The sequence below is a fragment of the Phacochoerus africanus genome, chromosome 9 (assembly GCF_016906955.1).
Source record: "Phacochoerus africanus isolate WHEZ1 chromosome 9, ROS_Pafr_v1, whole genome shotgun sequence".
In the NCBI taxonomy this organism is placed as follows: Eukaryota; Metazoa; Chordata; class Mammalia; order Artiodactyla; family Suidae; genus Phacochoerus; species Phacochoerus africanus.
The window spans coordinates 36,285,818-36,298,590 of NC_062552.1; the positions used below are offsets into that span (position 1 = coordinate 36,285,818).

At 39.9% G+C, this 12,773-nt stretch overlaps 1 protein-coding gene across 1 annotated transcript in view; it reads right to left on the minus strand.

Annotated features, from left to right (window-relative positions):
- Positions 1-12,773, minus strand: part of KIF6 (kinesin family member 6) — a 356,939-nt gene that overhangs the window by 318,196 nt on the left and 25,970 nt on the right. The window lies entirely within an intron of this gene.

Genomic DNA, 12,773 nt, shown 5'->3' on the forward strand with positions numbered 1-12,773 from the left:
AAAGAAGGCCTCAGGAAACAAGTGGAGGACTGCCCTTTGGAGGGCCAGGGGAGTTCTAGCTACTGAAACAGGAAGGGAGCCAGAGAGTTAGGGAGAGAGGCAGGCTGGCATATTTGGTGGTGGGAGAATGAGGGAGTGCTTGTCTGATTGGCTCTATTTATTCAATGAAGCAGGAAGCAGCTGAGCAGAAGGGAAGGGAAAGGAATATGGGAAGTTTGAAAGGGAGTAAATTGGGAAATAGTCATCTCTAAGGGTAGGAAAACAAACCCAGCAGGAAAGCGTATTGGGATTGTAAGGCTACACTATGTCTCTATTTGAAGCGTGCGGGCACGAGTTTATAGTTAAGACCCGTCAACACGATTCATGCTTTTCTCTAGCAATATTCAGAGGCCCAAGTGTAGGCATGGAGTAGGTGGGGTTTTGCTGAGTATACAACTGGGAAAAAGGTAGAAGAATTCACAGTGTTTCTTGGCTACAGATCCAACCCCACCTGATGGTAGTTACGGTGACTGAACAGCTATCATTCCTTCAGCTTTCCAAACCCCTAGAAAAGCTTCTCCTCTCTCCCTCTGGGCACTCTCTGTGCTAACTCTTCCTCTATTGCTAACGAACTCACAGATATCAAAGACTATAATGAACAGAATGCAAAATTCTGCTGCATACGTTTATTTTCGTTTCAACAGGATCTAATGATTATTTTAAAAAATTGTGTTCTTTTATGATGAGCATTGGATTTTTGAAATATCACTGAATTTTAAATATTATGACTTATTTGGGTGGCAGATGAAAGGGCCTTTTGAAAAAATCAACAAAATAGCTCAACATGGCATCTTCTTCTTAAGTCTTTGCCAGGACAATAGAGCCAGTCATATTTGGTAAGGTGTTCAGCTTAATAGATCTGTCTAGATTGCAAATGTACATAAGAAGGTAATTTCTTAAAGAGAAGATACCACCATATTCACCTTTTTTTGGGGAGGGGGAAATCTTCCCAAAGTAGGTGCAACTAGAATCTCCCCCATTTTTTGGATCAGATCTTTGAAAATGCACTTTTATACTCTCCTCATGCAAAAGCATTTGACCAAAAAGACACTAGTATTTACACCAGTCATGTGGTGAAACTGAAACCTTTTCATCAGCAGTTTTCTATGAGTCTTAAAACTCCTGTTTATTGCAGAATAAATCAATTCTTAATAAATACAACACTAAAGTATGTCGTTTGAGAAAATATAAATGATTGCTTGCACTCACAGCTTTGAATTTTCTGGTCGACTTCCCTAACTTGGCAGTTTAAGCCCATGGAAGTATATCGTATGGGGTTCCAGGCAACAAGAACCGAGAACTGCCAAGAAATCCTGGCCTTGTCCCATGACCCAACCGCCCACGTTAGGAAAAATGACTGGGAAGCACATTTGTCAAGAACAGGACCTTCGCTACAGAACCACCACCCAAAACCCAAACTATAAACAGCCGCTCGTTCAAATGTACTATTTTTAACAACAACACCTGAATCATAAATGTATGTTTTTCTTCTTTGAACTCCTAAAAGCCAACTGCAGTTTTAAAGTTTGTGTATACCTGAGACCACACCAAAAAAAAAAAATTATAAGCTATCATTCTACGAAGTTTTAATGATCCAAAGATCCCAGAGGAACTATGAGAGGGCTGTTTCTTTATTTTCAGTCTTTTAGCATGAAGAAATGAAGCTATACTTTAGGGAGCTGCTGTGTTGGAAAAAATGTTAACTGCCAAATAAGTCATCCAGAAGCAGCACACTGTGGCAACCGAGGGCACCTAGAGTCCAGAATCAACATCCTGCAGCTGCAGTCAAGAGCAGCGCCACAACACAAGGCCAGGAGGGTGGAAAGCACAACCGGTTCCACTGCAGAAGGTGGAGGACAACGAACAATGAAGAATGGGGGGGCAGAAGTCACCCCTCACACAACACACAAAGCAGACGACAAAACGATGACTGCATCAGTTCTGGGATCCAGCTGACAGGACCAAAATTATGCAAAAACTGGGTCATGGTGAGAAAGGAAGACCGACGCCTCATGTCAGGCTCTTAAGAAAAGAAAGAAGCTAAATTTGAGCCTTTGATGAGTTCGTATTTTAAAGAGAATGCTTCGTTGTTGGCAAAGAATTTTTTTTCTTCAAACAGGGCTGAGGGTAATAAGGAAAATTTGAACTTTTTATTCCTTAACATCAAAGAATATCATTCTTTGAATCTTTCCTGGGTAACAGAAAAAAAAAAATCACTCTCTTTTGAAGTATTCAGATGAAAGCTCCAGGTGAGGAGAGAGCACTGGTGATAATTTGGTTGATCAACCTTATCTGCCATCAATGTGATTAATGTTAATATATTTTGTTATTGTGAATATTCCCCAAATATCAATGAAATTCTCTATCAGACTGTCATACCTGGATAAGACTATGTGGCCTGGAGCCAGGCTTGAGTCCTGGCTCCATCACATTCTAGCCCGGTGACCTCTGCAGATTACTGAGTGTTTCTATGCTTCACTTTCCTTTCCTCTAGAACCAGGATACTCTTTATACTCACTTCATAGTATAGTTGAAGGGATTCAATTGGTTAGTTACTCCTTGTAAAGCACCATATCCATGAGGATCCCAACAGGAAACAGATGCCACACGCTACTCATCGAGGGCCTTTATTCACTGTGGGACATACAGAGGAGCCACAGGGGACAGTGCTGAGACCTGGGGCTGGTAGTAGTGGATTTGATATCATACCTAGGGATGGAAGTGCAAGGGGAAAGAGAGGTTACTGCCATCCAGAAGGAGAGAACAAGCTGCCTTGAGCAGTAACCGACCTTTGGTCTGAAGAAAATAGCCAACCCAAGGTGACCCTGCAGGGAGAGAGCTGAAGAGGGTGTGTGTGTGGTGGGGACGGGGGGGGGGGGCGACATCACTGTCTCTTCCCCCTCTGATCTCCTGCTGGGGCTCGCCATTTGCTGATACCACCCAAGAGCCAGAGGGCAGGAACCAGGTTGATGAACCCACCAGGCCCAACATCCAGGACAGAGACCAGGTGGATAAGGGAAGACGGGATGTCTGGAGGGCAAAGGAGGAGATCTAGCTCAAGCACTTCCATGTACAGAGACCACTGATGATTTGAAGCATCTTAACTTCTACTGATACACATTAGCTGTAATTAATGACATCATACCAATCAGTACCAATTGTGAAGACCGGTTCAGCTAGACTGCAGTTCAGTATGAATAGACCCCTATTTGCATTTTGATTGATATAGACCAGGGACCAGGAACTCTTTATTTATTCAATGTACTATGACACAGGAGAAAAAAATGAGAAAAGAGTATCACAGGAGCTAGCTGTAGCCTCCCTCACACTGCACAACGAGAAGCTGCTACAGTATCTCGTAACCAAGCCAGACTCATAAAGAGAAGGGTGGAAAGGGGCTTGTCTGGGATGGATCTCCTCAGCCTTGTGCTTCTACAAGAGAACAAATGGAGAGTCATGACAGAGGGGTGGGAGGGAGAGTGGGGACCATATGCAATCTGGATTTTATTTATTGTGAGTAAAGACTATCTCATTCTGAATTAGTAGAAAATGCTTGGAAATAGTAGAAAATGCTTGGAAAGAGCAATCTGAAACCTACTTTCTTATTTTATCACCTAGAAATGTACTGTGAAGGGTAGGAAAGTTTTGAAATTATAAAAAGGTTCAGCAATGTAGATCAACTATACTTCAAAGGTTTTATTGAAGTATATTTGATATACATTGTTGAACCAGCAATCCCACTCTTGGGCATATATCTGGACAAAACTCTATTTAAAAAAAGACACATGCACCCACATGTTCATTGCAGTACTATTCACAATAGCCAAGACATGGAATCAACCCAAATGTCCACTGATAGATAATTGGATCAGGAAGATGTGTTATATATACACAATGGAATACTACTCAGCCATAAAAAAGAATGACATAATGCCATTTGCAGCAACGTGGATGGAACCAGACACTCTCATACTAAGTGAAGTAAGTCAGAACGAGAAAGACAAATACCATATGATATCATTTATATCTGGAATCTAATATATGACACAAAGGAAACTTTCCACAGAAAAGAAAATCATGGACTTGGAGAATAGACTTGTGGTTGCCAAGGGGGAAGGGGAGGGACTGGAAGGGACTGGGAGCTTGTGGTAAAAAGATGCAGAATGTTGCCTTCAGGATGGATCAGCAATGGGATCCTGCTCTGTAGCACTGGGAACTCCATCTAGTCACTTATGATGGAACACGCAATGTAAGAAAAAAGAATGTATAAATGTATGTGTAACTGGGTCACCATGTTGTACAATAGAAAATATATATATAAATAAATGATAAAAAAAATAAAATAAAATAAAAAAGGGTTGATTTTTAAGTGCAAAATGTAAGAATTCAACATCAGGTCATGAAATACTATTGTCACATAATTTAATAATAATGTACATTTCCATATATATTTGTTCACAAAGCCAAACATAATGCAAGGCATCATGTCAAATTTTGTTAGTAAATCACATATAGTATTAAATTTTTATGGAAATAAACTTTATGGTGTAACATTTACTAAAACAGTGATATAAACTTAGATAATTGTTCCTTTTAATCTATATGCCAAATGATTACATAATTTAAAACATCTTTAAGGGGATTTTTTTTTTTCCCCACTGTACAGCAAGGGGGTCAGGTTATCCTTACATGTATACATTACAATTACATTTTTCCCCCAGCCTTTCTTCTGTTGCAACATGAGTATCTAGACAAAGTTCTCAATGCTATTCAGCAGGATCTCCTTGTAAATCTATTCTAAGTTGTGTCTGATAAGCCCAAGCTCCCGATCCCTCCCACTCCCTCCCTCTCCCATCAGGCAGCCACAAGTCTCTTCTCCAAGTCCATGATTTTCTTTTCTAAGGAGATGTTCATTTGTGCTGGATATTAGATTCAAGTTATAAGTGATATCATATGGTATTTGTCTTTATCTTTCTGGCTCATTTCACTCAGTATGAGATTCTCTAGCTCCATCCATGTTGCTGCAAATGGCATTATGTCATTCTTTTTTATGGCTGAGTAGTATTCCATTGTGTATATATAACACATCTTCCGAATCCAATCACCTGTTGATGGACATTTGGGTTGTTTCCATGTCCTGGCTACTGTGAATAGTGCTGCAATGAACATGCGGGTGCACGTGTCTCTTTTAAGTAGAGTTTTGTCTGGATAGATGCCCAAGAGTGGGATTGCGGGGTCATATGGAAGTTCTCTGTATAGATTTCTAAGGTATCTCCAAACTGTTCTCCATAGTGGCTGTACCAGTTTACATTCCCACCAACAGTGGAGGAGGGTTCCCTTTTCTCCACACCCGCTCCAGCACTTGTTATTTGTGGATTTATTAATGATGGCCATTCTGACTGGTGTGAGGTGATATCTCATGGTAGTTTTGATTTGCATTTCTCTTATAACCAGCGATGTTGAGCATTTTTTCATGTGCTTGTTGGCCATCTGTATATCTTCTTTGGAGAAATGTCTATTCAGGTCTTTTGCCCATTTTTCCGTTGATTGATTGGCTTTTTTGCTGTTGGGTTGTATAAGTTGTTTATATATTCTAGAGATTAAGCCCTTGTCGGTTGCATCATTTGAAACTATTTTCTCCCATTCTGTAAGTTGTCTTTTTGTTTTCTTTTGGGTTTCCTTTGCTGTGCAAAAGCTTTTCAGTTTGATGAGGTCCCATGGGTTTATTTTTGCTCTAATTTCGATTGCTTTGGGAGACTGACCTGAGAAAATATTCATGATGTTGATGTCAGAGAGTGTTTTGCCTATGTTTTCTTCTAGGAGTTTGATGGTGTCCTGTCGTATATTTAAGTCTTTCAGCCATTTGGAGTTTATTTGTGTGCATGGTGTGCGGGTGTGTTCTAGTTTCATTGCTTTGCATGCAGCTGTCCAGGTTTCCCAGCAATACTTGCTGAATAGACTTTCTTTTTCCCATTTGATGTTCTTGCCTCCCTTGTCAAAGATTAATTGACCATAGGTGTCAGGGTTTATTTCCGGATTCTCTATTCTGTTCCATTGGTCTGTCTGTCTGTTTTGATACCAGTACCACACTGTTTTGATGACTGTGGCTTTGTAGTATTTCTTGAAGTCTGGGAGAGTTATGCCTCCTGCTTGGTTTTTGTTTCTCAGGATTGCTTTGGCGATTCTGGGTCTTTTGTTGTTCCATATAAATGTTTGGATTGTTTGTTCTACTTCTGTGAAAAATGTCCTGGGTAATTTGATAGGGATTGCATTGAATCTGTAGATTGCTTTGGGTAGTATGGCCATTTTTACAATATTGATTTTCCCAATCCAGGAACATGGAATATCTTTCCATTTCTTTACATCTTCTTTGATTAAAGTTTTATAGTTCTCGGCATATAGGTCCTTTACCTCCTTAGTCAGGTGTATTCCGAGGTATTTGATTTTGTGAGGTGCAATTCTAAAAGGTATCATATTTTTGTATTCCTTTTCTAATATTTCATTGCTGGTATACAGAAATGCAACTGACTTCTGAATGTTAATCTTATATCCTGCTACTTTGCTGAATTTATTAATCAGTTCCAGTAGTTTTGGGGTTGAGTCCTTAGGGTTTTCTATGTATAATATCATGTCATCTGCATACAGTGACAGTTTTCTCTCTTCTCTTCCTATATGGATGCCTTTTATTTCTTTTTTTTGTCTAATTGCTGTGGCTAGAACTTCCAAAACTATGTTGAAGAGCAGTGGTGAGAGTGGGCATCCCTGTCTTGTTCCAGATTTGAGTGAGAAGGCTTTCAGTTTTTCCCCATTGAGTATTATATTTAAGGGGATTTTCAATGTTATATTATGATGAAAGAGCAAGTGAATCTGAAAGGGTGATAAACACTAGCATAAGGTAATGATGTAACTAAAGAAATAGGCAGAGGCCAATTCTGGTAAATCTTGTATGTGAAGCCTGCAATAAGGGGCTTAAACGTCATTCTGTAGACAATCGTAAGTCATGGAAGATCTTCAGCTGGGAAAAAATAAAATGGTGCAATAGTTTAGAATGATAAACCAGGACTGCAAAATGACCTGGGATATTGAGAGACTAGAGCAGGGGCACAGCTGGGAAAGCAGGAGGGCAGGGACTACTTGTGAGCAAGGACCTGAATTGAGGGCAGGGTAGCAGAGAATGGACGGAGAGGGGCAGACAAAAAATGGTGAGGAGGAGAAAAAGAAGAGGAGGGAGGCAGGGAGAAACAGAGTGAAGGAAGAATGGACAGGACTGGTTACTGAGTAAATGCAGAGGACAAAGGTAAAGGAGGTCTCAAAATAACCTCAAAGTTTCAAACATAAATACTGCCCTATCCTAACAGCTGAGAGATTAGGAAGAGGGGCGGCTGCACCCATAGCATGTACTGCATTAAGCTGATAAAGCAACAGAGGGAGGAAGTGGCCAGAGGTGGGGGAAAATACAGGGAAGGAAGAAATCCACTAATGGAGATGTGAACTTCAACGAAAAAAATATACAGACAACAACACAACAAGGGCTGGAAGCAGGGATGCCAAATGAAATACAGGATGCCTAATTCAATTTGAACTTCAGATAAAGTTAAACAGCTAAACTTCAGATAAACGAATCATTTTTTAGTCACAAGTATGACCCAGGCAACATTTAGGACATATTTATCCTAAAAGCTTATTCGCTGTTTATCAGAAATTCTAATTTAACTGGGTGTCCTGCACTTTCACTTGCTACATCTGGCAACCCTCGCTGGAAGTGAATTAGGAGATGAACTTCTGAAAGTTGCAGGCTGAACCTGAGACAAAGCCCTAAATGGTAAATTTAGTAAAAAGAAACTCAAAGCTAAAGAAAACGAATCTTTCTTTGCTCAGATTCTGTTAAATCACCTAATTTCTCCAAAGTAAGTGCTGCCATTCTTTTCACAACATGATGGCCGCATGGAGACAGAGTGGACTTTGGATTAGTATAAGGTCACTGTAATCATAGGTCATTCAGAATCATGTTCAAAAAGAATCTTATTGAGGAAGTTTCACATTGGCTTTTCGGTCTGTACTTCTAATCTTAGAGAGGTTGAAAAGATCAAGTAAATGGCCAAACGGTTTTTCCATATACTGCAGTTGTGATCTATGACTCATCACGGTGAGGCCTTAAACACATTTGAGCATGTTTACCGTTCAAATAAAATATGTTCTGTGTCTAGCAAAGAATGATGGTTTTATCTATGAGATATTTCTGAGCCTCTATTCATTACTTATTGTGTCAAACAATCTCTAAGGGGAAATATTTTTAACCTACCTACATTTTAAATACATTTATTGGAGGCTACTTAATATACAACCCTATTTTACTCTTACTGTCCCTTAAAGATTTGCAATACGTGAGGTGAAACAGAAGAGGTGTACTCAATATTTTATGAGAAAAGAACGTGCTATACTTAAATATATATATATGCCTCACTTTTTGAAGTGATACAACAATGCACCAGCTGGTTAGGAAAGAAATGAAGCAGCCTCTCAGCATATCAAAAGGATAACTACCATAAACTCTTAAACAGAAATTCACTCGAGGAAGAATGGCGATGGTAATGAAATGGCATGTGAGAAAACATTGGTAACGTATGGTTTAAGCAAAGAGTAGCACTTCCTGGATCAACACATACACATGCCCGGGAAAAGTCAGTACATAGCAGGACTCTGAAGATTAACCAGGAGCCTCTTTATGTCTGAAGCCTTTGAGAGAAGGAAGGGAGCTCCGAAAAGCACCAGATCAGCACAAATCCAGAGACATTCAGACTTTCCTGGGAGTTCCCGTTGTGGCTCAGCGGTAACTAACCCCGCTAGGATCCATGAGGATGCAGGTTCCATCCCTGGCCTCGATCAGTGGGTTAAAGATCCACCGTTGCCGGGAGTTGTGGTGTAGGTCACAGACACAGCTCCGATCTGGCATTGCTGTGGCTGTGGCTGTGGCTGGCAGCTGTAGCTCTGATGCAATCCCTAGCCTCGGAACTTCCATGTGCCATGGATTTGGCCCTAAAAACAAAACAAAACAAACAAAAAAAAACCAACAAAAAAAAACCCTTTCTTAACTTTGGTCACATGGCCTTCCGACTCTATGACCAGTGCTTGGTGTATGTTTCAGGAGATAAGAGTATGAGGCAGAAACTCTGAGCTGTCTCCCAGTATCCCTGCTCCCCCTTCTTCCTGAGTAACCAAACCCCAGATTTTAGCTGGGCACGTGGCCACCCAACTAAAAGATTTGAATTTCTCTGCCTCACTTACTGCTTGGTGTGGTCATGTGACTCAGATCAGTCTAATGAAACCCAAGTTGGAATGTTGCGTGGGAATGCCAATGATTCTCTTTTAAAAGGAGCAGCTGCAATCTTCTGTTCCTTCTCTCCCCTCTATGCTGCCTGGAAGGTGTGTCTCTGGGCTGGAGTGCAAGCAGCCATCTTGAACCACAAGGTGATGTGACAAGGATGGCGGCCGTGAAGCTGCCCATGCAGTCTTGGAAAGCCTACATCCACGTTTCTTTTATGTGAGATAATGAATGCTCATATCTTGATTCCACTACATAAGTTTTTCTGTTACTCACAGAAAATCATACAACTACGTACATACTACATACTACAATGCACGTAGGTGTATGTACACTATCCCAAAGTGTTCATAGCCTAACACATGCTAGCAATCTAATGCATGTTAGTTCTTCTTTATCTAGTACAATAGAACTACAATCCACCAAAAATATACAGACATCTGGTAACCTCCCATTATCAGAACGATGAGCTAAGTGTCAGATACCACAGAAGGACACAGCCAAAATATGAACAAGCTCTGTTTTTTTTTCTTCATTTTCTAATCACCCTTGAAAGCTCTCAGGCCTTCAATATCTCTTAGGGATCCTCAAATTCCCTTGGCTTTCTTTAATTTGCCTAAGGCAGAGGTTTATCTGTCCAGCTTGTTTCCTCACCCCTCTTCTGGCATCACTAACATCCTGTCCTGCAGCAGAACTACCCCTCATCTCCATCAACAATGTTAGGGAAATCGAGGAAAGAAAGCACCCCATCCTCTAGTGACAGTCCTTAGTTTGGGAATGGGCTCTGGAATCCTCACATGGACACTCTGCTGATGTTTGTAGGAAAGATAAATGTCCTGTTTTGAAGGTCATGGTTCTGCAAACCTCTAAACTTGGAGCTGCCAGCCACGTGGAGGACACTGAGACTAAAGTCCACACATTTCTAGACTTCCTAGTAGTATAAGCCAATAAATTTCTTTTTCATTGATTTGAGGTGGATTTTTATCTCTTGTCACTGAGAAAGTTAATATTAGATGGGTTGTTCTTTCCATGGTTCAATGATATATTAAGGATAAAACAGATTGGGAAACTACAGAAACAAATTTTCAGTATCTGCATTGGTATCTTCTTAGCACTACAATATTTTGATTCATATTACTTATGTAATATTAGTCTTATAATATCATTCATATCACATGGAAACTGGGAAATCTTTAGAGCTATGCCTCCACCTACCATAGATATGAAACTACTGCCACAATTTTCATCTTTCTAATTATATTTAAAGAAGCTAATCATGTTTTTACATCATATCCCATATTCAGAAAATAGTTTCGGTTTGCTACTTTAGTGTTTCATTATTCTGGTGGCTTCCTTGGAAATCCAAATTTTATTGACCTGATATAAACACCAGAAATATACAGATAGCACAGCAACTTTTGGTAACAATTTCTCCCATCGGAGAAGAATTCCATTTCTTTAAAGTAGCAGACAGCACAAGTCTGTTATTTTAAAAATGGATACTTGCTAGTGTAACAGTAATCCTGATTTTGACTCAGTGAGAAGAAATATTTGCATTCTCATTAAAAAAAGAACCAAAATTAAGTCACAAAAAATATTGATTTTCAAAGGTCTTTGTGCTTAAGAGTGAACACAAGTTAGTGAATATACATTTGAATTTCTACAGAGCTATGGATAAAGTGTATTTTACCTATGAATAAGAATAATTCCTAGTTCCTAACAGTTGGCTATGTACCTAAATTAAGAAAACAGAGACACTGCTAAGAGAAAACACTTTGTATTTCTTTTATCATTTAGATTGAGGCAAAACAGGGTCTCATAAGAGATAAATATTCTTAACCAGCAAATAAAAGAATTCATCCACTGGGGCTTTCTTTTTATCCCAATTATTTAAGCTTTTATAACAAAGTTTTTTAGTGTTCTGAAAGCCTTTTACAGCTAGAATTACATAATTAAACGCAATTTAATTAACATGCATTCAGTGTATGGCTTGATAATAGGAATTTTTATTAATTAAAATAGATGGAAATACAAAAACATTAGCTGTAAACAATTTGAGGAATCAAGAATCTAATTTTCCTTCTGCACAACAAAGAAAAATACACTGTAGTTATGTGAATAATTTTGGTTTGCACAGCAGTTGCATGTTTATCTAATAATTTCAGACTTCATTCATTTCACAAATATTCACTGGGTTATCAACTATGGGTCTGCTTGGGTATCATCAGTGAACAGAACAGAAAAAGGTCTCTGTCCTTGTGAAGCTGACATTCTAGCAGAGGAGGCAGATAATGTACAACAAACTTAGCACATAGGTACCAACTATCTAAGTCAAGTGCTATGGGGGGAAAAAAAGAATGTATGCCAATGTAAGGAGATCAGTGCGGGGGGCGGTGCTTTTTAGGGCTGCACCTGCAGCATATGGAGGTTCCCAGGCTAGAGGTCAAATCGGAGCTCCTCCTGTAACGCAGGATCCAAGCAGAGTCTGTGACCTACATCACAGCTCATGGCAATGCTGTGGGCAATGCTGTATCCTTAACCCACTGAGCAAGGCCAGGGATGGAACCTGCATCCTTATGGATGCTGGTCAGATTCGTTAACTGCTGCGTCACGATGGGAACTCCAAGAAGGCGATATTTAGGCAGAGACTTTAAAGAGGTGACAGTGGAGTTTCCGTCATGGCTCAGTGGTTAACGAATCCGACTAGGAACCATGAGGTTGCAGGTTCGATCCCTGGCCTTGCTAAGAGGGTGAAGTATCCGGCATTGCCATGAGCTGTGGTGCAGGTTGCAGACACGCCTCGGATCCCAGGTTGCCTTGGCTCTGGCGGAGGCTGGCAGCTACAGCTCCAATTTGACCCCTGGCCTGGGAACCTCCATATGCCACGGGAGCGGCCCTAGAAAAGCCAAAAAAAAAGGTGACAGTGTTAGCTATGTGGGTATCTAGGGGAAGAATATTCTAGACAGAGAAAAGAGCCAAGGCAAATGCTCTAGTACTGAAGATTTCTGGAGTTTTGAAACCTGATGCTTAGTGAGCAAAAGGGAGAAAATGAGAAGAAAATTTAAAGCCATAAGGCAAGGGCCCCGTTGTTTATGAGGAGGAAGCAGATCATGGTGGCCTTTTTGGTAGGGCTAAGTACAATATTTGTAAAGCCAAATACGTAATGAAAATGCAGGGCCCCTCTTCAAAAAGGAAAAAGCGTTCTCAAAGATATTAATATATAAAGCTTTTTCCCTTAAAAATATTTTAGTACTTATAACGACTACTATAATTAGATGAACAATAATATTAAATGAGTAATGATAAACTTCCAAATTGCAAAGAAACAGTATGTTGGAGTCATAATTTTATAAACACAAATAATAATACTTTATTAATAAATCATGATTGATCATAAAATTTTCCGGACTTG